Source organism: Panthera tigris, chromosome C2 (genome assembly GCF_018350195.1).
Source record: "Panthera tigris isolate Pti1 chromosome C2, P.tigris_Pti1_mat1.1, whole genome shotgun sequence".
In the NCBI taxonomy this organism is placed as follows: domain Eukaryota; kingdom Metazoa; phylum Chordata; class Mammalia; order Carnivora; family Felidae; genus Panthera; species Panthera tigris.
The window spans coordinates 49,221,739-49,249,017 of NC_056668.1; the positions used below are offsets into that span (position 1 = coordinate 49,221,739).

A 27,279-nucleotide genomic window follows, 5' to 3' on the forward strand; every position below is an offset into this window, starting at 1 on the left:
CATTCCATCTAGATAATTTCTTTAGAAAGTCAAAAACTTTCTGTATTCAGTTTGGTTCTAAAAATATTAGATTCTAATAGAGCTGAGCTATTTTTCTGACAAGAAAATATTCTTTTTTTTCCTTATAATGGTAACTTCCTTGTTTCTTGCCTTTTCAGAGAATGTGTGTTCTGTCAGCAGCTATAAAAGTACAGATCTGGGTGCTGATCAAGAATGTGAAGTGAGGCCTGAGAAAATGCAGAACTGAGGTAAAAATTTCCAGGAAGCACTGTAAAACCTATCATGATATTCTGTGGTATTTCAAATGCTTACAGAAAGGTGAACCTGAGGTGAATATGGAAAAGGTAAAGGCTCAGCTTAGTATGAGAAACAGAGAAGTCTGAAAAGCAAAATGTGAATTTTTAATTTCACTGTGGTATAAGGGTGGCTTTTCATTTTTGTTGAAAAGAGGACAGATTAGTGAACTTGTGTTGTATGAAACCTAAATCTTTTATCATGATCTTTAAGGCTTTTTGTCATTTGGCTTCACTGACCATATCACCTATGCTTCTCCCTTCATAGCACCCTTGTGGAACTGGCCTTTGTTCTCCTTGTGCACTTGCTTTGGATATTTATATTTGCCATTTCCTCTGCCTGAAATGGCTTTCCTGATGCTATTTATTTGGTGGCTTCATTCTCATCATTCAGGTCTCAGTTCAAATAGTATCTTTTTGGAAAGCCTTTGCTAGACCATCCTAATTGATCTTTGTGTTCCCTGCACCTCCCCCCATCCCCAACCATCTTGTGTGCTTATCCATGGCTCTCCTTTCTGGTGGGATACTGGGGAGATGATACTTCCTGGCACCCTTGCAGTTGGGCAGGACTCTGGGACAAGGTTTGGCCTTTAGGACATAGATGAAAGTGATGTGATTGTGCAGTCTCATCAGCCTTGGTGCTCTCCAGGTGTGAAAGCAACATGGAGGAGAACCCTGCTGATGTAAGGTGTAGAGGGGCATATATAAAGAAAAAAACTCCAACTTGTTGACTTATATTTGGGGTTGTTTGTTATTGCAATTTAGACCCTATTTGGTCTAAAAAAGAATCCTCTTTATTTTCTTCATAGCACCTTTGAAATAATCTCATGTATTTGTTACTAATCTGTCCTCTCTTCTAAACATTGCTGGGTGCATTAGTACTACCCAATAGGTAAGTATCTATGTTGTCTGTGGATCCCCATCTATCTTAAACAAGTTAGTTTTTTTTTCTCATCTATTTATTACTAATCTGTCTTCTCTTCTAAACATTTCTAGGTGCATTAGTACTATCCAACTGGTAAGGGATTAACTATCTACGTTGTCTGTGGATCCCCATATATCTTAAACAAGTTTTTCAGAACAGTCATTAGACATTCTGCTAACTGCTTTGGCACAAATCTGGTAAATAGGAGTTATCCATGAATGAACTAGGCTAGGTTCCCACTACCTCAGTCTCTCCCTGTCCTGGCTCATTTCTTCTGATGGAGGGAAGCACATAACTTGTTCCAGAAGGACTATTGACTGGGCAGGATCTGAGAGAACAGATACTGTTTCACATCCCTGGCAAGGTTCTCCTCCAAATGTGCATATAGGAAAGAAGAAGGTGGTGTTTCCAGAGGCTACACAGAATCTATTGTCCTTATTCCTCACCCTGTTCAGCTAGTAGAACTGATATCATCATAGGCAAGGGGAATATGGCGACCCTTGCTTTGCAGCTCACCAGCCCTACCTTGGGTATGTTAATTTAATGTGAAAAAAAAAAAATAACTTTAAGAAATGGCTCCATTTAAAAAACGAAGGGGTTGCACTTGCTCAGAAGTTTCCAAACTATGGTCCTTGAGGTGCTGCAGGGGTTGGCAAGGGAAACAGATTATTGTAGGTTGGCTTTTGTCTGCTCTCCCCTCTCTTGCTCCCTCTTCAATCAGTACAACTTTGTTAAAAAATCCATTTTAACATAAACTATATAGTAACTATATAGTAACTGCTATATAGTTTTTCATTTGAAAGGGATTTGATACTTGTAAACAAGTTTCAAAAAATCGGACTAAGTATTTGCTGAAGCCCCTTCTGCTTTTAATGTTTGGAAACTAGAAGCCTAGTATGTTCAAGGTACTATGCTGGGCATAGGGCATAGTGGGGCACATAGAAATAAAGAAGACATCACCCCTGACATCCAGATTTAGCAGAAGACAGAGACTTTTGCATGAATAATAGCAGGGAATGAACAAAGGTGGAGGGAGGAGAGGAGAGTACTAAGTATGGACTGTCTATGAAAATTACCATGATATGCAAGCCTTGCTGTGATTGGCCCTTTCTAGCCCCATCCCAACAGCATGGTTGATGATGGGGAACCTTCTCCAGGTCTTAACATAGGGTCTTTGTTGCTTCTAAATTGACTTTGGTATACCAGTTCCCCCATACTCAGCTTCTTTTTTTCTTATTCATACATGACATTTTTTTGTCTGATATATTCCCTGTCCTCAGCAACTTTATTTCTTATTAAAAATGTTGGTGACAAATAACTTAGCAATTTCAATTAGAAGTCTAACACTTTTATAAAGACACAAATTTTCTCTAGTGTCAAGGGCATCAGAGATAAGAAATATTGACAGCTAAGGAATATCAAATTCATGGATTTCTCTGTCCCTGGCCACACAACTACCTTTGATGACTTGGATATCAGTGTTAATGTGTCTCATTTCAGTAGAGTTGTCTGATCTCCAAGGTTCCAATGCAGCCTCTGCCATTAACTGCCTTTGGATTTTGAGTTATTATTTTACTTCTCTTGACCTTCGTTTCTTTTGTGCACAAGAGGTTAGATATTATTATCTTTATTGTATTTTAATGTTTCTCTTCTTTTCAGTCATGCATTTATTTATTAAAATTTCTGATATTTAACATAGGCAATATATTCATATGCCTTAAAATCCAAATGCTACAAACATATACAGTAAAGGTTCTCACTTCCACTCTTGTCATCCATTTTCCCAGTTCCCACCCCAGCCTTCCCCATAGATAGCTATTTTTATTCATTTTTGGGGTCTTCTTACAGAAAATCTTCCTGCAAACACAGTCAGATATAATTATCTTGTCCCCCTTGTTAAAAACACAGTATAAGCACAATGTATACACTTTCTGCACCTAAAAACATATCTTTTTTTGGATATAACGTGCCTTCATCTCTTTGTACTGCTGGTTAGCATTCCATTTTAATGATACAGTTTAATATATTTGGTGTCGTAATGATAGCTATATGGGTTGCTTCTTATCTTTTGCTATTATAACTATGTCATAGTAAGTTACATGGTGCCTGTGTCATTTCTAATATATATAAATGTACCTGAGAATAAATCCCTAGAAGTGGGATACCCTAGGTCAAAAGGTGCATAATTGTTTTAACTTTGTAATTTTTACAGCTATTGTCAAATTACCTTCCACTGACATTGTACTACTTGACCCTTCTGCTAGGATTGTATGAAAGTGCCTTGTATGAAATTGCCATCAGCATGCACTGTCAGACTCTTGGATTTATGCCCATCTAGTAAGTTAAATATGGTATCTCAATGCAATTTTGATTTGCATTTCTCTTTTTATGATTCTGGTTAATCATCTTTTTAAATGTCCAAGAACCATTTATGTTTTAAGATTCTGTTCTCGATCCTGAGATTTGTCATAGGCTTATGGCAAAACAACTGTTTCTACTTTAGTTATCCACAGCTTCACTAAGCCATGTCCCCAAACTATGGGTGCTCTTCTCCAGCCTTCTCATTGATTTTACACTTGGAAACAGTATTCTTCATCTTCCCCTGTTTATCTCATTTTAATTCAACATTATGCATATTTTGGTCTTTCTATAGAATTACTTTCCAGTAGTAATTCTACTAGCCAATATCTCCTAGCTGATATATTCACTAGGATTATTTTATTACTACACAGTTCCCTACAGTCTTACTCACCAAAAACAAACAAATAAAACCAAAACCAAAAAGAAGAACAAACAAAAAACGAAGACTTTTCCTTATTTTTGTTCAAATTCAAGAAGACTGGATATTCTTTCACTGAAGAGAGAGTGATCAACACCATCAATGTGAGAAGTTTTCCTACAGCTTTTAGGCTGATAAGACTATTTGCTCATAGGTAGTGTGTAGAGGCATTTCTTGCATCTGGATAGAAATGCACAGTGAGGTTGTAGAGAGACTTGGCAGAGGATTGATACGTAAGAGTCCTTGGCAAAAATGAATGCATGGAGAAAGAGATTGTGGGATGTGGTGGCATCTGCCCTCTACATCCTGATGCAGATCCCTCTCTTAACTTTGTTGGCTTTAAAGTGTCTGGGTTTTGATACTGGACATGACACGATATCCATATCCTCTGGCTAAGGGCTTTCACAGTTTAAACACAACACCTTAGCTTTCCTACATAGTAAGCACACTGTCACATTATTTACAGAGTTAATAGCATAACACAGATCATTTTGACAGAAGAAATGTGGCCCAGGGCTGGCTTGATGGGCATGTGAACTGAGCAATCACAGAGGCCTGGGCTTAGTAGGGCCTCATGCTTGTTAGTGCTCTGCTGTGTCCCTGATGAAATTCTTAGTAATTTTTGAAAGAGGGGGCTGGCCCCTCATTTTCAGTTTGCCTAAGCCCCACAAATTATGTAGCTGGTCCTTCCTCATTTGACTTGAGGTAAGATTGCCTGAAGAATCAAGTCTGTTTATAGAGCAGGGTCCATTGTATTAGTGTTATTCATGAAGCATCTGTGAATATATTTTCTTCCATTAAGGTGACTGACACTTCTGTTTGTAATTTTGATTGGAAGTGACAACAGAAAAGGATGTATATTTATTTTAATCTTTTATACGTGATGTTAGAAAGAAGACCAGATACAGGCATGAAGAGAAAATGGATGTGTACAATATTTTCCTTGTGCTCCTGTGCTCCAGAGAACACTGTTAAGATCTGTTTCAAAACTGTACTAAGCATAGTCATTTCCTTCCCATATAGACCTGCTCGGTATCATTCTTGTATATAAATTTAATTTAAAATCTTAATTCAAGTTACTTGCAAAGAAAATATCCATAAAGACTTGAAAATTCAAATTTTCCTCTTTGAGCCTAGAGATTTTACTGTTTTTTTATTTCAAGACTTACTTTATTTTTCAAATTTTTATTTAAATTCTGTTTAGTTAACATATAGTGTAAAGTTGATTTCAGGAATAGAATTTAGTGATGCATCACTTACATGTAACACCCAATGCTCATCCCAGCAAGTGCCCTACTTAATGCCCATCACCCACTTAGCCCAACCCCCACCCACTTCCCTCCATCAACCCTCAGTTTGCTCTCTATAGTTAAGTCTCTTATGGTTTGCTTCCCTCTCTCTTTTTCCCCCTTCCCCCATGTTCATCTGCTTTGTTTTTTAAATATCACATATGAGTGAAAATAAATGGTATTTGTGTTTCTCTGGCTGACTTATTTTGCTTAGCATAATCCACTCTAGCTCCATCCATATTGTTGGCAAATGGCAAGATTTCATTCTTTTTGATGGCTGAGTAATATTCCATTATAGAAAATATATGTATACACATATTATACATATTACATATATTATATTTATATAAAATTTACATATTATATACATATATGCATACATACATATATATATATATACACATACATACATACATACACACACACATACATACACCACATCATCTTTATCTGTTCATTAGTTAATGGACATTTAGGCTCATTCCTTAATTTACTATTGTTGATAATGCTGTTACAAACATCAGGAGAACCTAGAGCTTTTGCCATTTTTTGATAAGTGGTTACAAAACTGTTCAGTATTAAAGTAACCTTCCAAATTAAGATACTCAAAAGTTTAACCTGAAAGTATTCTAAATAATAAGTCCATTTCCCTTCTTTGAATCTATAAATTTAAGAAAAGTAAATAATCTATTCAAAGGGTAAAGCTCAAAGCAAGCCTGTGTTGTCATGTGTTAGGATGAAACAACAAGCATGACCTTTAGAGGCAAAAACAAAGTTAGGCTAACTTCAGTTAGGGATGCTATTACACAATCAGTTCCCTGTGTCATAATTGGAAATGTGAGAACCTATTTACTAAAGAGAACTCTCATCTCTCTTGGAGCCCTAGGGCAGGGAGGAGTACATGCAAAGTCATTTTTGTTTCTACCAATCAAGACCTCTTGGTTTGAGTACAACCATTGTGCTACAGCCTGTGACAGATGCCAGTGATTTATGATAACATTGCTTTATTCTGTGTGTTGTTTTGCTCCATGAGATTAAAAACCATAACAGGGAGAGAGTTAAATTTTGTAATCAGTGCTTCTAGCTCAGATGTAATATTACTTTTGAAAACTCCTCAAATAAATATTGCTGGAAATCCTAGAAAGCCCCGTTTATGCCAGTGAACTGAAGACATAGGTCACTTGTCTTCATCTATAGAGGCAACATGGAAACTGTGGTTGAGGTATTGTCTTTAGAAGCTGATCTTTTTTTATCCATCTAAATTATTTTGAATTTAATCCATTTTTCAATTTGGTTAACTCACCTTATTAAACTTTAATATATTTTAATGGGCAATGTTTTGGTTGTCTTGTTATCTCAACAAGAGGTATTGTTTTTCAATTTCCTGTAACTTTTAGACACATCTAAACAAGCGGTAGGGTGAATTTGTTCATTCGATCTGATTCTACCATGCTCTGTTTATAATAATAATTAAGAATTTATTGCCTTAGACTTGCAGCTGGCTCAGTCCAGCAGGAGCAGTTAATTGAATTTCAAGTGCCCAGAGTCTTTTTGCTATGAGAATCTGTTCTTGAATGAGACTACATTTGCTGGGTTATTTCATTGAGGCTACTCTTGGGGAACTTGACCAAATAATCGCTGTCTTTCACCAAATCTCAGTTAAAGTTGGAATAGCAGGTAAAGGAAGATGGGATGGTGGGAAGTCCTGTAAGTGTTATGAATTTAACAAGTTAATCAAAATTTAATGCATAATATTCATGGCACTTTGGGTTTCTTGTGCATATTAAGCCCTTTACATGCATATGTTCATTTAACCCTCCACAGAACCTCATATAGTATTACCAGGGAGGTGAGAATTTGCCTGAGCTCATAGAATATAACAGTGTTGCAGTTGTGCCTCAAATCGAGGTCTGACTCCAAAAATCCAGGGTTTTAGCCACTTGTCACTTAAAATTCCTAATATGAAAACTGAATAATTTTTATTGGGTCCTATTAAGGTACAAGTATTCCCTTAAAGTCTTTTGGTAAATAAATAATATTTTTATATCACAGTCCATTTAGGTTCCACTTAGTTCTCTCTTTAGTGTTTTTTTATTCCTTAGTTTGTTCTTCTTTGTCTTTTCTAAAAGACAGATACTCTGCACATGTACATTATTGCTTTCAGGGGGAGAAGTACCCTTCTTGGTAATTCTAATTTTCACCTATTACAAGCCGCAGAATATGAACAGCACTAATTGTACCAGAATATCATTTCCATTGCTAGATATAATAAGTTTAGGGGCAGTTATGAAATTCAGAGCATCATCATCATTTTCATCATGATCAATAATAACAGCAGCTTTTATTGAGCATTGACTCTTTACTGAGACTTACTCTAAGTGATTATGAATATTGGCTTTAATCCTTACAATGCCTGTACAAAATAGGTGGTACCACTATTCTTGTTTCATAGTAGGTGAAGCTGAGATTCAGAGTCAAGTAAATTTGTCCAGGATAACGGAGAAAACTCATGACTTAAGAGTTGGACATCCTGGACTCCCATCTAACTCTGTTTCCTACTAACTTCTAACTTTGTAGCATCACTGATTTTGTTTATTGTCTCTAGGCTTATAGTTTTGAATTATGAAAGTAGTAAAATTTCATGAAAGATAATTTGGAAAATATATAAAAAATACCCATTACAGGAAAATAGTCACCTATTTGGTGGTACTAACCAAACACAGTCACTGTTATATGTTGGTAGTATTATTTATATATTTAGCAATGCAGAGAGTTGTTTTCTTTTTTCTTATCCTTTTAAAAATAAAGTTGCAATCACACCATATGTAGAATTTTTTAAAAATAGACTTTATTTTCTAGAAATGTTTTAGATTTACAAAAAAAAAAAAACTTTGGAAGACAGCAGAGTTCCCATATACCCCACACTGAATCTCCCCTACTACTAACACCTTACATTAGTATGATGTATTTGTTAAAATTAATGAACCAATATTAATATATTTTAAAATGTTATATATTATTATAATGCCCATATTTAATCATATTTCCTTAGTTTTTTTCTAATATCCTTTTTCTGTCCAGTATCACATACAGGACATCACATCCATTTAGTTGTTATGTTTCCTTAGTTTCCTCTTGGCTGCAACAGTTTTTCAGACTAACTTTGTTTTTGATGATCTTGGCAGTTGTGAGGAGTACTAGCTAGGCATTTTAAAGAATGTCCTTCTGTTAGAATTTACCTGATTTTTTTTTCCCCATGAATAGACTGGCATTATAGGTTTTGGGGAGGCAGACCACAGAGGTGAAGTGCCATTTCCGTCACATCATATCCAGGCTACGTCTATCACCATGCTGCTGACCTTGATCACTTGGATGAGATAGTGTTTGCCAGGTTCCCTACTTTAAAGTTAATCTTTTCCCCTCTTCCCACATTATATTCTTGAGATGGAAGTCACTTTTGTACAGCCCATACTTAAAGCTTGGAAAAAAAAGTTTTTTCCATATTGTTGTACAATTTGCGTAAACATTTTTTTAATGCCTACCTACCATCCCATGACTTACTAAACTACTTCTTTATCATTGGACATTTAGGTTGTTCCTTTTGTTTCTTTTTGTTTCTTTTCAAAAAGAATCTTATAAATCGGATTATAGGATTAAGGGTAGAAACATATTGAAATTCTTGGAGCATATAGTTCCACCAAGGAATTGTACCAGTTTACACTTGCATTAGCAGTATATGAAAATGGGTCTTTTACTTGCCCCTCTGTGCGTTGCTTACTATTATTTACCTTTTTGGTTAGGTTTCTGGCAAAATGGAGTTTTACTGTTATTTAAATTTTTTAAAATATTTATTTATTTTTGAGAGAGAGAGAGAGAATGCAAGCAGGGGAGGGGAAGAGAGAGAGAGGGAGACACAGAATCCGAAGCAGGCCCCAGGCCCTGAGCTGTCAGCACAGAGCCCGACACAGAGCTCGAACTCACAAACCATGAAATTATGACCTGAACCAAAGTCGGACGCTTAACCGACTGAGCCACCCAGGCACCCCCCTACCCCTTTAAAAAAAAATTTAATACTGTTATTATGTATTGATTTTATGATTACTAAAGCAGACAATTTCCCCATGTATTTCTTGACTAGAGCTTCATCTTATTCACATGTATGATTAGGATAATAATGTCTCTAATATGTGAAAGAACTTTGAAAGCTCTGGAGTCCTAGATAGAGACCAACCATCAACCATTGTAAGGAAGCTTCCAAAGTCCCTTTCAGGCCTTGAGGTTTTGAGCTGTCGCCAAGGGTTTGCCAAATGTAAATGCTGACAATAATTTTAAGGTAGGAGAGTTCCAAGTAATAGGGCTTGTATATATATAACAAATTTGACTTTGGGAAGGATGTGGTAGCCTTAAGTTATTAAATAGATGAAAATTGTCAAATGTGTCTAGTAGGTTGTGAAATTGGTAGTTCATATAAAAATATTTAGAAAATATATAAAAGTCTGCATGATCAGACAAAAATGGAAGTGTGGCGGTTTCACAGCCTATCTCCCTCCTTTTTTACTCATGGGATACATTTGTGCATTGACTGTTTAGTTAACTAACCCCACCCCAATCTTTGAGGAGATAAAGGGCAAAAGTGGTATGAATGGGTTTTTTCAAGAAAATTAATTGGAAAAAATAGGAACCACATTTATCTGGTACCTGATTCCTGCAAGGGGGTGGATTGAGGTATTCAGTATAATTAAACATTTTAAAGTGTAATGTGTTTGGTCACACTGTTAATCATATTGATACACAAACATTGGCATCAAAAAGACTCGGATAAATTAATTACACTTAGGCTGATACAAATGCTGAGTGGAGGGAGGCCACGGAAATAGTAGCTGATCCTCTTTAGGATGCAGAAATCATTGGTCTCAACTCAGGCTCTCAAACATACCACAGACTGGGCAGCTTAAACAACAGAAGTTTATTTCTTACTGTTCTGAAGGTTGGGGGTCTAAGATCAGGGTGCTGACAAATGTGATTCTGAGGACTCTTTTAGCTTGTAGGTCCTCGTGTGCTCATATGACCTCTTCTTTGTGTGAGTGTGGAGAAGGAGAGAGGAAGCTCTCTGATGTCTTTTGTTATAAGAGCATTAATCCCATCACAAGGGGCCACCCTCATGACCTCATTTAACCCCAATTACCTCTCAAAGGTCCCATCTCCAAATACTGCCACACTGGATATTAGGGCTTCAATATACAAATTTTAGGGGACAACATCCAGCCTATGACATCATCTGATTGTTAACGTGGTGTACTTATGGATGTGGGTACATACCACACAAATACACATATCATGTACACAAAAGGAAAAATACATGCTAGATCATGGTCAGTATATTAGTTACTTTGGTTATTTCCCACTTAGGCTAATGTATCAGGTCTTTTTGTTTGATTAGGTTCATTTACTAGTGCACATGAATGTTAGTAACTAACTAAACAGTGATTTATCCTATAACAAGAAACCCACAGGTAGATGTTGCTGGTTGACTCAACAGCTTGAGGCTGTTAGGGCCAAGGCCTTTATAATTCTCTTGCCTTTTTTTTTTTTTATGGTTACAAGATGATAGCGACAGCCACCTTTCCAGCTCTTATATCCATATTCCAGGCAGGAGACAAGAAAAATGGGAATGAGCAAATGGGATATGTTAGCTGAGTCTTTTAAGGATTTTTCTAGAAGCCCCAGTCCATGACTTCAGCTTATGTTTTATTGACCAGAGCTATGTCACATGGCTACCATTAACTGAAGGGAAAACTGGGTAACAGAAGTTTTATTTGGGGACTGAGTATGCCCTCTAACATGTGGGTTCTGTTAATAAACAAGAAAAGAAAAATAGGTATTGGTTTAGAAGTTAGCTGTGTGTGCCATAGCTACATCCCAAGCGCTAAAAAAAATTGTGAATTGACAGACCCAGCATCAATGTGTAGATAACCCTCTCACAGGACAAAACAGCTGCTTAGGAAATTCCTACCCCAAAGAGATGTTTAAATAGTATATCTTCAAAGGAAACTTATTTAAGGGATTGGGGGAGACAATCTACCTTACACACTGGCGTCTTCATTCACAGGACAGCCACCAGTTTAATCCAGTTTAACCTGAGGAAATTTTGAGGTGGTTGGCAGATGTGCTGTTTCAAGACTGCTTTTTGGCTCTCCTAGTGATTCCTGCTTCTGAAGCACACTGCTTTCTTTCATTCAGAGACATCTTGTTCTTGTCTGAATCATTACACCGTGACTCATCTTGTGTTGGCTCCTTGTTGGGGTTTCATGAGGTTATCCAAAAAATTGCAGGGATAAGAGAAACACTGAACTGCTGAAGATTAACAGCAGGGTGTTAAGAGATATGAACCATTTGTACATCTTTCAGTGTCATACTTAGCAAGTCAAGAGTTTTGCATTTGTAAATCAATGAATAGCTGTTCCACTTTCTGCTATAAGAAAGATGGAAAGGAAATCACCTGCTTCTTTACAAAGCTGGGGTTTTAGATCACTGTGGTTGCAGTGTGTAAGTTTTTTGAGTTATATGTATTGTGAGTTATGTGGAGGATGGAATAGAAGACAGCAACACTCAGCTGGGCATTATAGTAATCCAGGTGAAGGTTATGAGAGAAAATTGCAGATTCTTGCAAGGAACGTAGCTGGAACAGATGGTATAGGATGTGGCTACTAACTGGATGCACAAGAAGGAAGAGAGGGAGAAGAAAAGTTAGAGGGATAAGTCAAAGTTGATTCAGGCTTCAGGACTCTGAATCTGAGAGAATGGAGCTGACACAGGGGACAGGGAGACTCAGTAGAACCTGTTTGGTGGTAATAGGAGGGATGATGTGTTCTGTCTGTGCTCCTTCATATGCTTTGTGGAGCAGGTGGAGGATGGCCATTAAAGTGCTTAGTTGTAATTCTTTCTACTTCATGACAACATTTGATTTGAATTTTGAATTCAGATCCATTGGACAGTGTACTTAAAATTCACTCTACATTAAGACACAGTAAGAATTTGTATTCAATACCCATCTCTTCCCATTATCTCCCATATGCCTAAACCCAAATTAGCATATACTCCAGAAAGGGGCAAATTAAACTGAAGTGTTTTAAATGCATTTCTCTTTATTGTGTATTTTAGGTTTAAAGGGAAATTTTTTTTACATTTGTCAAATTGCCAGCCAGCTTTCCCAGTTCAACAGTCTCCAACTGGCTTTGATCACTATGGATAAATTGCTTGTGAAGCAACCTATGCACATTATTCTGATGATCATCCTTTAATATATTCAGTTGGCAGAATGATGTCTATTAAAAACTGTGGAGCCATTCTTAAATGATGTAAAATACTTAAGGTATATGAAGATGTTTGGCTCCTTTGATAAGCACCCATACTTTACTCCCCTATGATTCCATATTTAAGTCGGTCCAAGGAGTTTCAGAAAATATTATTGAGGCAGGGAAACAGAATTGAAGTTGATTTCTTTCCTTCTTTACTCTGGTCTCATCTTCTGATATTCCTGTCTCTCTACACGGGCTATGTAGTGGGACAGCAGCTATATGTTTGGCTCCATCACATTTGTGTGCTTAGACCATAAAGAGGCTAACAGGAATATCAATTTTCCCTGTCCTATCATTCCTGCTAGATTAAAGCACATCAGAACAGGAGTCTCGCTCTGTGTCTGTCTCTCTCTCTGAGGACCCTTAACCTCCCTATATATAGCCCAGCTAGCAAGTGTTTACGTCTTGCTCAGCTACCAGTGTACATGTTTCTCAGCTGTATCTTGGTACTAGTTTATGTTCTCTTCCTTGTTCATTTAAATCTTTTAAAAATAATATTTCAGAGATTACATATCTCCCTGTAAGCTTCCTTAAATGGTTTTTGGAATAGGAATTACCCATCTATGCATCTGTGAACCCCAGTAGAGGTCCCCAAACTCCCTCAAGTTTGATTGTGGGAGAAGATTCAGTGTTAGGAATATAAATCTTTCCTTTTTTTTAGTGAAGAAATTATTTCTTTCACATATTTTCTTAGACATTAACAGTTGGTGGGTACTCATATTAGTAAAAAAAACCCAAAACAACAACAAAAACAAAACAGTAAGAAACAATAACAACAACAAAAAACAAGAAACAAACCTAATATTTATTCAGCATCTTTTGTGTGCTGGAAACTCCTCCAGGCTTTTATGTTTATTTCACACATATGAAAATTGAGACCCAGACATGTTAGTGGTTTGTTCACACAAGGTCACACAGCCAGTTAGAAGGGAACCTGAGTTTGAGCCCAGGACGTTTGATTTTCCTCCTCCTTCTCCTCCTCCTCTTCCTCCTCCTCTTTTTCCTCCTCCTCCTTTTTTTAATTTTAAAAAGAGAGCATGGGAGCAGGGGAGGGGGGTGGGGGAGAGAGAGAGAGAGAGAGAGAGAGAGAGAGAGAGAGAGAGAGAGAGAGAGAGAGAAAGAATCTTAAGCAGGCTTCATGCCCAGCACAGACCCTGACACAGGGCTTCATCCCATGACCCCGGGATCATGACCTGAGCTGAATCCAAGAATCATATGCTCAACTGACTGAGACACCCAGGCACCACAAGGTTGTTTGAGTTTTGAGTCTACATGATTGACTCCTTTGTTCTCACAGAAACTCAGTTCCTTATAACATGTCCTAGAATATTTTCTGCTAACAAGGATTGTGTCACATGTGCTCACAAACTACTTAACTTTTAAAAGGCACACTTCTGGATATTTCCATATCCTCCAGCATTGATGGATCTTGGAATCTTTGGGAAGCCACTTCTTGGGATGAGGTAGGCTGTGACAAAGGGTAGAAAAGCCTTCCTACAGCGCTTTACTCTGGCCTCAAAGCTCTGCTGAGGTCTTACTGAGGTTTGAACCCCTTTTCATATTTTTACTTACAGTTTGCCTCCTCTGTCTAGGACTCAAACAAGTGTCTAACTGGAGACATATCAGAGTAACAGCCACCATTTTGGCCTCATACTCCCCCATCCATTCCTTCATAAAACTGTCTTTGTACTTTGTCAAGCTCATTATGTATCACTCTTTTTCAGTATGAATTCTTTCTTTAGAGGATTCTTAGGCACATAAGAAATGGACTTCTATCAGTCAATTTCTCAGTTTCCTACACAAAGGTGGACATGTCTGAATCCCACATGAGGCCCGTCTCAGTACCTCAGTACCATCCCATGAGCCACCACTGGCTCTCACAAACCATAGTTTTCCTTCTGTCTTACACTCCCACAGCTGCCAAGTCCATCCAGCCCAGAAGGATGGGGGAAAATAAGCCTGCTTTTCTGACTTGACCTACTCAGGCCAGGGTTTAGGGACTAACATTCATATTTCTTTGTATTTCCTCTGACAGAGGTGAAGATCAATCTGTACCCTGCTCTAATCTGTAGTAAAAACTTAAGTATATGTGGCTCACTGAGGCTTGAGGCTTTGTCTTTGGAAAAGCAGAGATTCCCTCATTCCAAAATCTTTCACTTGTCCAAACAGAGTTTTTAGATTTCTCAACCACATTTTCATCTGTTCATTCTACAAAGGCATGAGTGATGGTTTTGCTCAGTTTCAGGAAATTTGCATTTTAAAAATAAAATCCAAGATGGTCACTCTCTCTTTACTTCCATGTCAGTGAATAGCCTCACCAGGGGTGAGAATCTGCTGATTCTTCCTGCCTCCCTGGAAGGTGAGTATCCTCACAACAGTTTCATTGTGAGCACCCTTCACAATCCTTTGATCTAAGTGAGTATCATCTACTTGCCATTTTGCTGCCTCCTTTTCTCCTTCACTGTTTTATCCTTAGCAGAACTATAAGCATCTCCCCCCTGCCTTTTGCTATGTATTTGGAAAGGTAACTCACTCCCTGCTATGTTTCCCAACAACCATATAAACGTCCGTTGGTACCAGAGGGAAGGCACAGCAGCATCTTCAGTCTTTAATGCTCTCAGATACCAATGCCATGACACAGTTGCTTATCCTCTTTTTGCTCACTTTCCATTACACTGTCCCACCTCACCCATGACCTGTACAATGTGGACCGCTATCGGTCTATGGCAGTTCTAGTTACTGGCCAATCAGGAGTTCTTCAGGGGTAACTGGGTTGGTTTTGGTACTTTTTAGATTAACCCAGCTGTGCCTGCCAAGAATCTCACACTAATTTGAGGAAGCATACACTATTATACAAATTCAGTGCCCATAGAGAAGGGCTTATGAATAAACTTTTAGGGCTTGCTTCTCAGACTCTTTGGGAAGGAATTAGCAGTATTTTGCAATCAGTGGCTGGCCATTAAAAACTCTATAGATCTTTCTGTGGGTATATCTGGATACACCCATCCTCGTGGGTTCCAATGGCCCCTGCAGGGTTGTTTCCATAACTTCCTTTCACTTACCTGGTGATAACACAGCCCCACATGCATCTCTTGTCATTGCTTGGCAAGTAATTTGACAGGTTGTTGAGGAGGAACTGACAAACTATAGCAATAAATAATAGAATCTAATTATAGCTATATTTCAAAAGTGTTTGCCATGTACCACTCTATCAGAGACTTTTTGTACCTTATCTCATTTCATCATCATATAATAAGATAGGTATTTTCCACATTTTACATATGACAAAGCTCAGATTAAGTAACCTTTTCAAGGTTACTCAATTTCCAAATACCTCATCAGGTGTGGCTCTAAAGCTTGTGCAATTTCCATTATGTTTGCCTCTACCCATTGGAACTTGGTTAATGGAGATGCGCAGACAAACCATCTAGCAAGCCCAGAAATTAATAATGGTGTTCCATTAAACTACTCCCAAAACAGAACCTGAATTTTGGTTAGGTTATGCTGCTGTGATATAGCAGAGGTTTTTCTCTCAAAACCCAGCTTGTGCCTTTTACCAATTCAATGGGCTTTCTGGAATCTGGAAACTGGAAGATGATAAGATGGAATCTGATGGACTGGAGGATACTTTTTAAAGGGCCAACTTGATACCTCTTGTCATCAACTGTTTGGTCATTCTTTCTTTTTCCTCCTGTTTCCTGATTTTCCCTAATGAATGTAAACTTCATGAAGGAAAAGAACTTTGTTCACTGCTGTATAGCCAGAATGGGCAGTGCCCATAGAAGATGCTAAATAAATATTTGTTGAATGAATGAAGAATTAGATGGAAAAAACAAAACAAAACAAAAAAAAACCCACCTTTGCCAGCCCTTTGAGAACCAGCTGCTCCTGACATTGCATCTGCCAATTTCCTAAAGATCCAGGGAATCTGCTGTATATTTGTTTGTTTATTGGCCTGATCTTAACCATTGCTGTGTAACAGGCAAATCCTACCTTATCTATCATCTATCTGTTTGTCTGTCCTCCCTCCCTCCCTCCTTTCCTCTCTTCCTTCCTTCCTTCCTTCCTTCCTTCCTTCCTTCCTTCCTTCCATCCATCCATCCATCCATCCATCTATCCATCTATCTATCTTAGAGAGTGCACACACAATTGGGGAAGAGGGGCAGAGGGAAAGAAAGAGAGAATCATAAGTAGGTTCCACACTCAGCATGGAGCCTGATGAAGGGCTGGAGCCTGACGAGGGGCTGGATCCCATGACCTCGGGATCATGACCTGAGTCAAAATCAAGAGTTGGATGCTCAACTGACTGAGACACCCAGGCACCCTTATATTTACCTTTCTATAGAAACTTGTAAATATGGTTGACTAGGTTTTTGATTGTGACAGGTTCTCTTTCACTATCAAGTTAGCTTTTAGGAGAATTTTGTAAATGAACATAAGCAATAGATCCATTTACATATGTTGGTATGAATGAATAGAGCCTCTGGAAGAAGGGCTCCTAATGAATTAGTCCCTGAGCCTAGGGCTAGGATACCAGCCTACCAGCCCTGGGGTTGTAGACGAGGTCTAGTACTGGAACTTATGGCTTAGCAGTCAAACAGTAAGTTCCTTGGTTTCTCTCTATGGGTGTGGTGCTGAAGATGGCCCTTGAGGAACAGTTTTCAGGAAGAATGAATGGATGGTGGTGGTGCTACCTAGGGAAAGACTCATAGCACATTACTTGGCTCAGAGTAGAACAATAATAAATGTTTGTTGGATAAATAAACATAAAAATGAATAAATGAGTTTGGAAACTGAGGCCATTGGAGCCATTGACAACACAAGCCTCTGAATGGATGCTGATTTCTTGCTCTCAATTTTGGTATCATTTAGAAAGCATGTCTTTGAGTAATTTAATGGGTGGGGGGACAGAGGGAAGAGCAATTACTTTCTTGACTGAATGAGGGGTTTAGAGGCAGTGTGTGTATGTACCTGTGATGGGCAGTGTAACAACAGGCCCCTCAGGGATGCCAATTTTTCTAGCTGGTGAGTGAGTTTGTCTGCAGTCTTGAATGAAATGGGCTGACATGCAAACTATGTAGCAATATGACTAGTTTCAGTTTATTGGTAATGTGAAAGTAGGAACAGAACTGTTTTAGTTTTTATGACCTCTGTGTTTTTCAATTTATATTTAATTATTTTTACATATTTAACATTTCTTTTATTCACACACTCACTACATCCTGCCTCTCTCTTTCTCATTGGTTTTGTGGTTCATATTGGTACACAAAATATATCAAGTTCTTCAATGATGGAAATAGATTGTTTTCATCTTTCTCTCTCTGTACACACTGTCTGATCATGAGTGTACTTCAAAAAGGGAAATGTAAAAGAGAAATTAATCAGAATCTCTTTGTTTCTGTGGCACTGATGAAAGCATGGACTTTCCATGGATAAAATAAACTTCACCTTAAATCATTTTCCCTTGAGAGATATTAGTTGAAAGCAGCTATGCAATTCCCACTAGAAAGAAGACTTGGGTTACTGCTACCTGTTTAGGACATGTATGAGATAATATTCTCAAGATAAGCATGGTACTGCTGGATAGCGGATATCTACAACTAGGGGTAAAACCCGTACTTGTCCTGGTATAGAAAGTTAGTCATGTTCACCCTCCATCAGAGCTCTGTATTTTTCTGCCACGAGGGAGCGGAACCTATTGTCCCTTTAAACTGCCAACTCTTTGAAGGTACAACTGGGCTTTATTTATCCGTGCAGAGCATATGGTTCTGGTACACAGTGAGTCAGTTTTTCTCTAACTTTTCCACTAAAGTATTCTAAGAGCAATGGGAATTTGTAATTTTTGGGCATTAGTGAGGCCTGGGGGTAAATTTAGAAGCACCTTATGGCACACATGACATTTCTTTGCTATTTTATCTTTATTTTATTTATTTATTTATTTATTATTATTATTATTATTATTATTTTTAAATTTACATGCAAGTTAGTTAGCATATAGTACAACAGTGATTTCAGGAGTAGATTCCTTAATGCCCCTTACCCATTTAGCCAATCCCCCCTTCCAAAACCCCTCCAATAACCCTGTTTGTTTTCCACATTTAAGAGTCTCTTATGTTTTGTCGCCCTCCCTGTTTTTATATTATTTTTGTTTCCCTTCCCTTATGTTCATCTGTTCTGTATCTTAAAGTCCTAATATGTGTGAAGTCATATGATATTTGTCTTTCTCTGACTGACTAATTTCGCTTAGCATAATACCCTCTAGTTCCATCCACGTAGTTGCAAATGGCAAGAGTTCATTCTTTTTGATTGCCGAGTAATACTCCATTGTATATATATACCACATCTTCTTTATCCATTCATCCATCCATGGACGTTTAGGCCCTTTCCATACTTTGGCTATTGTTGATAGTGCTGCTCTAAACATTGGGGTGCATGTGCCCCTTTGAAACAGCATACCTGTATCCCTTGGATAAATACCTAGTAGTGCAATTGCTGGGTTGTAGGGTAGTTGTATTTTTAATTTTTTGTGGAACCTCCATACCGTTTTCCAGAGTGGCTGTACCAGTTTGAATTCCCACCAGCAGTGCAAAAGAGATCCCCTTTCTCCACATCCCCGCCAACATGTGTTGTTGCCTGAGTTGTTAATGTTAATCTTTGCTATTTTATCTTTAAAATTCTTTTGTATTTTGTGTTGTAAATAATGATGTACTTTTTTTAATTAAAAAATTCAAATGAAATCAGTGCCTTTGAAAAATTCACCATGTTTACATAGTGGCTTTGGGTACCTACTGGCCTACCCCCATGTATTCCTGGAAGTACAAACAGTTCAGGTCTAAAAATAACTGTAGAAAGTATTTGCCTTCATCATTTCAGGCTGCTTTAACAAGAATACCAGAGATTTGATGGTTTAAACAACACCATTTATTTCTTGCCGTTATGGAGGCTGAGAAGTCTGAGATCAGGGTGCCGGCATGGTAAGGCTCTGGTGAGGGTCCTCATCCTGGTTTTCTCATGTATTGGAGAGAGAACCCTGCTTTCTTCATCCCATTTTAAGGGAATTAATCCCATTCGCAAGGGCTCCACCTCATGACCTAATGACCTCCCAAAGACCCCACTTCTCAATACCATCACATTGAGTATTTAGGCTTTAATATATGAATTTGGGGTGACACAAATATTCAGTCCATATCAGTGTGAGTGAACTGAATATTGAGTGAACAAATGATAGCATCTTCAGAGTTGGGAGGACATATAGAAGTTGAGAATACAATCTTCTTTGTAATTCAAAAATTCCTTCTGCAGTGTTCCTGATAGTTATTCTCTCAGCCTCCACTTATTGTGCCAGGCAGATCACTACCTTTCAGAGAAATATTTTGGGTTATTAATTTTTAAATTTCTTAATTATTTTTTATTATTTTTTTTAAAGTTTATTTATTTTGAGAGAGAGCATGAGCAGGAGAGGGGCAGAGAGAGAGAGAGAGACAGGGAGAAAGAGAGAGAGAGAGAGAGAGAGAGAGAGAGAGAGAGAGAGAGAGAGAGAGAATGAATGAATGAATGAATGAATATATCCAAGGCAGGTTCTGCAGGCTCAGCACAGAGCCCAACGTGGCGCTCAAACTCATGAAACTGTGAGAACATGACCTGAGCTGAAATCAAGAGTCAGTTGCTTAACTGACTGAGCCACCCAGGTGCCCCATAATTATTAATTTTTAATTAATAGGCTTTTAAAAGAGCAGTTTAGGATCAGAGCAAGATTAAACAGCCTTACACACACATGCACAGTTTCCCCTACTATCAGCAATGCTCACCGGAGTATGACACTTACTAAAATTGATGAACTAACCAACATTGACACATTATTATCAAAGTCTATAGGTAGCATTAGAGGCTACTTTTGATGTTGTACATCCAACAACAGTGGATTTAGACAGATATGTAATGGCATGTATCTGTCATTATAGTATCATATATAATGATTTCACTTCCCTTCCCTCCCTCCCCACTAACCCCTAGAACTAATCTTTTTGCTATCTCCATAGGTTCACCTTTTTCAGAAAGTCATATACTATGTAGAGTCCTACAGTATGTAGCCTTTTCAGATTGTTTTCTTTTATTTAGTAGGATGCATTTCAGGTTCCTCTGTGTTTCTTCATGGCTTTATAGTTCATTTGTTTTTAGCACTGAATAACATTCTATTGTCTGGATATACCATAGTTCATTTATCCATTCACCAATTGAAGGACATCTTGGTTTGTTCCAAGTTTTGGCAATGATGAATAAAGCTGATATAAACATTTGTGTGCAGGTTTTTGTGAGTCTGACAAAGTTTTTACTTGCTCTTTCTCCTTATGCTAAGTGGAAATCTGACCTCCTGTAACTTCTCTGCATCAATAATATGCTGTCTACTCCTTCTTTTATAGATACCTATCTATGAATTCCTGTGGTTTTTCTTTTTTATTAAATTTAAAATTAAAAATTTTTTAATTTAAATTTTATTTAATATACAGTGTAATATTGGTTTTGGGAGTAGAATTCAGTGATTCATCACTTATATACAACACCCAGTGCTCATCACAAGTGCCCTCCTTAATACCCATTGCACATCTAGCCCATCTCCCACCCACATCCCTCTGTCAACCCATAGTTTGTTCTTTATCATTAAGACTCTCTTGCGGTTTCTCTCTCTTCTCTTTTTTCCCCACACTTCCCTTATGTTCATCTGTTTTGTTTCTTGAATTTCATATGTGAGTGAAATCATATGGTATTTGTCTTTCTCTGGTTGACTTGCTTCACTTAACGTAATACATTGTAGCTCCATCCATGTCATTGAAATGGCAAGGTTTCATTCTTTTATTTATTTACTTTTTTGTATTTTTATTTATATTTTTAAAATTTACATCCAAGTTAGTTAGCATATAGTGCAACAATGATTTCAGGAGTACATTCCTCAATGACCCTTACCCATTTAGCCCATCCCCCCCTCCCACAACCCATCTGGTAACCCTTTGTTTGTTCTCCATATTTAAGAGTCTCTTATGTTTTGTTGCCCTCCCTGTTTTTATATTATTTTTGTTTCCCTTCCCTTTTGTTCATTTGTTACGTGTCTGAAATCCTCATGTGAGTGAAGTCATATGATTTTTGTCTTTCTCTAATTTCACTTAGCATAATACCCTCCAGTTCCATCCATGTAGTTGCAAATGGCAAGAATTCATTCTTTTTGATTGCCGAGTAATACTCCATTGTATATATACACCACATCTTCTTTATCCTTTCATCCATCGATAGACATTTGGGTTCTTTCCATACTTTGGCTGTTGTTGATAGTGCTGCTATAAACATGGGGTGCATGTGCCCCTTCAAAACAGCGCACCTGTATCCCTTGGATAAATGACTAGTAGTGACATTGCTGGGTCATAGGGTAGTCCTATCTTTAGTTTTTTGAGAAACCTCCATACTGTTTTCCAGAGTGGCTGCACCAGCTTGCATTCCCACCAACAATACAAAAAAGATCCTCTTTCTCCGCATCTTCGCCAATATCTCTTGTTGCCTGGGTTGTTAATGTTAGCCATTCTGACAGGTGTAAGGTGGTAACTCATTGTGGTTTTGATTTGTATTTCCTTGATGATGAGTGATGTTGAGCATTTGTTCATGTGTCAGTTGGCCATCTGGATGTCTTTGGAGAAGTGTCTATTCATGTCTTTTGCCCATTTCTTCACTGGATTCTTTGTTTTTTGAGTGTTGAATTTGATAAGTTCTTTGTAGATTTTGTATACTAACCCTTTACCTATGTCATTTGCAAATATCTTCTCCCATTCTGTTGATTGCCTTTTAGTTTTGCTGATTGTTTCCTTCGCTGTGCAGAAGCTTTTTATTTTGATGAGGTCCCAGTAGTTCATTTTTGCTTTTGTTTCCCTTGCCTCTGGAGATGCGTTGAGTAAGAAGTTGCCGCGGCCAAGATCAAAGAGGTTTTTGCCTGCTTTCTCCTCGAGGATTTTGATGGTTTCCTGTCTTACATTTAGGTCTTTCATCCACTTTGAGGTTATTTTTGTGTATGGTGTAAGAAAGTGGTCCAGCTTCATTCTTCTGCATGTCGCTGTCCAGTTTTCCCAGCACCACTTGCTGAAGAGACTGTCTTTATTCCACTGGATATTCTTTCCTGCTTTGTCAAATATTAGTTGCCCATACCTTTATGGGTCCATTTTTGGGTTCTCTATTCTATTCCATTGATCTGAGTGTCTGTTCTTGTGCCAGTACCATACTGTCTTGATGATTACAGCTTTATAGTATAGCTTGAAGTCTGGGATTGTGATGCCTCCAGGTTTGGTTTTCTTTTTCAAGATTGCTTTGGCTATTTGGGGTCTTTTCTGGTTCCATACAAATTTTAGGGTTATTTGTTCTAGCTCTGTGAAGAATGCTGGTGTTACTTTGATAGGGATCGCATTGAATATGTATATTGCTTTGGGTAGTGTCAACATTTTAACAATATTTGTTCTTCCTATCCAGGAGCATGGAATCTTTTTCCATTTCTTTTTGTCTTCTTTAATTTCTTTCATAAGCTTTATATAGTTTTCATTGTATATATTTTTCACCTCTTTGGTTAGATTTAGTCCTAGGTATTTTATGTTTTTTTTTTGTGCAACTGTGAATGGGATCAATTCCTTGATTTCTCTGTCGCTTCATTGTTGGTGTATAGGAATGCATTGATTTCTATGCATTGATTTATATCCTGCAACTTTGCTGAATTCATGAATCAGTTCTAGCAGTTTTTGGTGCAATCTTTTGGGTTTTCCATATAGAGTATCATGTCATCTGTGAAGAGTGAAAGTTGACCTCCTCCTGGCTGATTTGGATGCCTTTTATTTCTTTGTGCTGTCTGATTGCAGAAGCTAAGTCTTCCAATACTATTTTGAATAACAGTGGCAAGAGTGGACATCCCTGTCTTGTTCCTGACCTTAGGGGGAAAGCTCTCAGTTTTTCCCCATTGAGGATGATATTAGCATTGGGTCGCTCATATATGGCTTTTATCATCTCAAGGTATGATCTTTCTACCCCTACTTTCTTGAGGGTTTTATCAAGAAAGGATGCTGTATTTTGTCAAATGCTTTCTCTGCATCTATTGAGAGGATCATACGGTTCTTGTCCTTTCTTTCATTGATGTGATGAATCATGTTAATTGTTTTGTGGATATTGAACCAGCCCTGCATCCCAAGTATAAATCACACTTGGTCGTGGTGAGTAATTTTTTTAATGTATTGTTGGATCCAGTTGGTTAATATCTTGTTGAGGATTTTTGCATCCATGTTCATCAGGGAAATTGGTCTATCCTTCTCCTTTTTAGTGGGGTCTCTGTCTGGTTTTGAAATCAGGGTAATGCTGGCTTCATAAAAAGAGTTTGGAAGTTTTCCTTCCATTTCCTTTTTTTGGAACAGTTTCAGGAGAATAGGTGTTAACTCTTCCTTAAATGTTTGGTAGAATTCCCCTGGAAAGGCCATTTGGCCCTGGACTCTAGTTTTTTGGCAGATTTTTTATTACTAATTCGATTCCTGAATGGTTATGGGTCTGTTCAAATTTTCTGTTTCTTCCTGTTTCAGTTTTGGTAGTGTATGTGTTTCTAGGAATTTGTCCATTTCCTCCAGATTGCTCATTTTATTGGCATATAATTGCTCATAATATTCTTTTATTATTGTTTTTATTTCTGTTGTGTTGGTTGTGATTTCTCCTCTTTCATTCTTGATTTTACTTATTTGGGTCCTTTCCTTTTTCTTCTCAATCAGACTGGCAAGTGGTTTATCAATTTTGTTAATTCTTTCAAAGAACCAGATTCTGGTTTCATTGATCTGTTCTCCTGTTTTTTTTTTTTTTTTGTTTGTTTCAATAGCATTAATTTCTGCTCTAATCTTTATTATTTCCTGTCTTCTGCTGGTTTTGGGTTTTATTTGCTGTTCTTTTTCCAGCTCCTAAGGCGTAAGGTTAGGTTGTGTATCTGAGATCTTTCCTCCTTCTTTAGGAAGGCCTGGATTGCTATGTAGTTTCCTCTTATGACCGCCTTTGCTGCATCCCAGAGGTTTTGGGTTGTGGTGCTATCATTTTCATTGACTTCCATATACTTTTTAATTTCTTCTTTAACTGCTTAGTTAGCCCATTCATTCTTTAGTAGGATGTTCTTTAGTCCCCAAGTATTTCATACCTTTCCAAATTTTTTCTTGTAGTTGATTTCAAGTTTCATAGCATTGTGGTCTGAAAATATGCATGGTATGATCTCGATCTTTTTGTACTTATTTAGGGCTGATTTGTGTGCCAGGGTGTGGTCTATTCTGGAGAATGTTCCATGTGCACTGGAGAAGAATGTATATTCCATTGCTTTAGGATGAAATGTTCTGAATATATCTGTTAAGTTCATCTGGTCCAGTGTGTCATTCAAAGCCATTCTTTCTTTGTTGATTTTTTGATTAGATGATCTGTCCATTGCTGTGAGTGGGGTGTTGAAGTCTCCTACTATTGTGGTATTATTATCAATGAATTTCTTTATGTTTGTGATTAATTGGTTTATATATTTGGGTGCTTCCACATTTGGCGCCTAAATGTTTACAATTGTTAGGTCTTCTTGGTGGATAGATCCCTTAATTATGATATAATGCCCTTCTGCATCTCTTGATACAGTCTTTATTTTAAAGTCTAGATTGTCTGATATAAGTATGGCTACTCCAGCTTTCTTTTGTTGACCATTAGCATGATAGATGGTTCTCCATCCCCTTACTTTCAATCTGAAGGTGTCTTTAGGTCTAAAGTGGGTCTCCTTTAATTTTTAAATTAATTAACTCCCTTAATTTTTGTTTGTCTGGGAAACTTTTAATCTCTCTTATTTTGAATGATATTGTTGCTGGATAAAGAATTCGTGGCTGCATATTTTTCTTACTCAGCACATTGAATATATCCTGCCACTCCTTTCTGGCTTGCCAAGTTTCTGTGGGTAGGTCTGCTGCAAACCTGATCTGTCTTCCCTTGTAGGTTAGGGACTTTTATTCCCTTGCTGTTTTCATGATTCTCTCCTTGCCTGAGTATTTTGTGAATTTGACTATGATATGCCTTATTGATGGTAGGTTTTTGTTGAATCTAATGGGAGTTCTCTGTGCTTCCTGGATTTTGATGTCCTTGTCTTTCCCTAGGTTAGGAAAGTTTTTCACTATGATTTGCTCACATAACCTTCTACCCATTTTTCTCTCTCTTCATCTTCTGGGACTCCTATGATTCTAATGTTGTTCCTTTTTAATGAGTCACTGATATCTCTAATTCTTAAATCGTGCTCTTTTGCCTTAGTCTCCCTCTTTTTTTTTTGCTTCATTATTCTCCATAAGGATGTCCTCTATATCACTGATTCTCTGCTCTGCGTCATCCATTCTTGCTGCTTTGGCATCCATTTGAGATTGCACCTCAGTTATGGCATTTTTAAATTTCATTCTGACTAGCTTTTACTTCTTTTATCTCCATAGAAAGGGATTCTAATCTATTTTTGACATCATGTAGTATTCTTATTATTGTGTTCTAAAATCTGGTTCAAACATCTTGCTTGTATCTGTGTTAAGTTCCTGACTGTTGTTTCTTCGTGCTCTTTCTTTTGTGGTGAATTCCTTTGTTTCATCATTTTGAAGGAAAAGAAGGAATTAATCAGGTAAAAAAAATTAAAATTAAAAACAACACACACATAAAAATCAAATGAAGGATGTTAGATTCTAGACGTTTTTTGGTCTGGTTGTTGAAAGGAGATTGATAGATTAGAGAAAAATGGGGGAAAAAAACAAAAAAAAAGGAAAAGAAAAATGGAAAATGTTTGAAAATTTAAAACAATGAATACAATGAAATAGAATAAAATGAAATGATGGAAGCGAAATAGAATTTGAAAAATTTACAAAGAAGTAAAAAATACAATAGAAAAAAATTAAAGAAAAATATTTTTAATGAAAATGGAAAATAAAAATAAATTTTTTCTCTTTCTGTATTTAAGAATAAGAAAAGAAAAAGGAAAAAACAATGAATAGTTCAACCAGCAAACAGACTGAAATATGATTGAAATTACATCGTTTTCTCCTAGAAGTCAAACTATGAATCACTTTATAGTCCATAAACTAGGCAGGCGGAGAGACTTGTGGTGTTCCTGAAGAGCCCCAGTGGGTGGGGCTTAATGTAATGGCTCCATTCTCCACTAGATGCCACTGCTTAGCTTACTGGGGTGGATTGTTGTGGCAGTTGTAGGTGTGTATGCGCATGCGTGGGAGGGGTGAAAATGGCATCACCCAGGTACGCAGTCTCTGGTATCGGAACTCTGTTCTCCCCGATCGGCAATCATACACCCCTTTTTGTCTCTGGCACCTCCCTCCTGAGTTTTATCTCAGATGTGGCTGTGTTTCCCGACCCCTCACTTCTGAGGGACTGTAGCTTTGACCTACTCAGACCTTCTGTGGGAGGGCCTTACTTAGCAGTGGCTGGATGCCAGCCACACGCAGGAATATTCGGAGGACCATGCTGCTGCTGATGTCCAGAGACGGCGGCTGAATGCCAACCCACCCCAGAAAAAGTTCACGCGATCATGTACCAGCAGCATTTCAGGGATTATGGAAAAGCACAACAGACATCTGGC

At 37.7% G+C, this 27,279-nt stretch overlaps 1 protein-coding gene across 6 annotated transcripts in view; it reads left to right on the forward strand.

Moving 5' to 3' along the window:
- The window catches only part of ZPLD1 (zona pellucida like domain containing 1), a 539,338-nt gene that overhangs the window by 206,978 nt on the left and 305,081 nt on the right, over window positions 1-27,279 (forward strand). For all 6 annotated transcript variants that reach the window (XM_042999205.1, XM_042999207.1, XM_042999203.1 and 3 more), the window contains one exon: window positions 159-248. The gene's annotated coding sequence lies outside the window, so the exon portion shown is untranslated. The remainder of the gene's footprint in view (window positions 1-158; window positions 249-27,279) is intronic.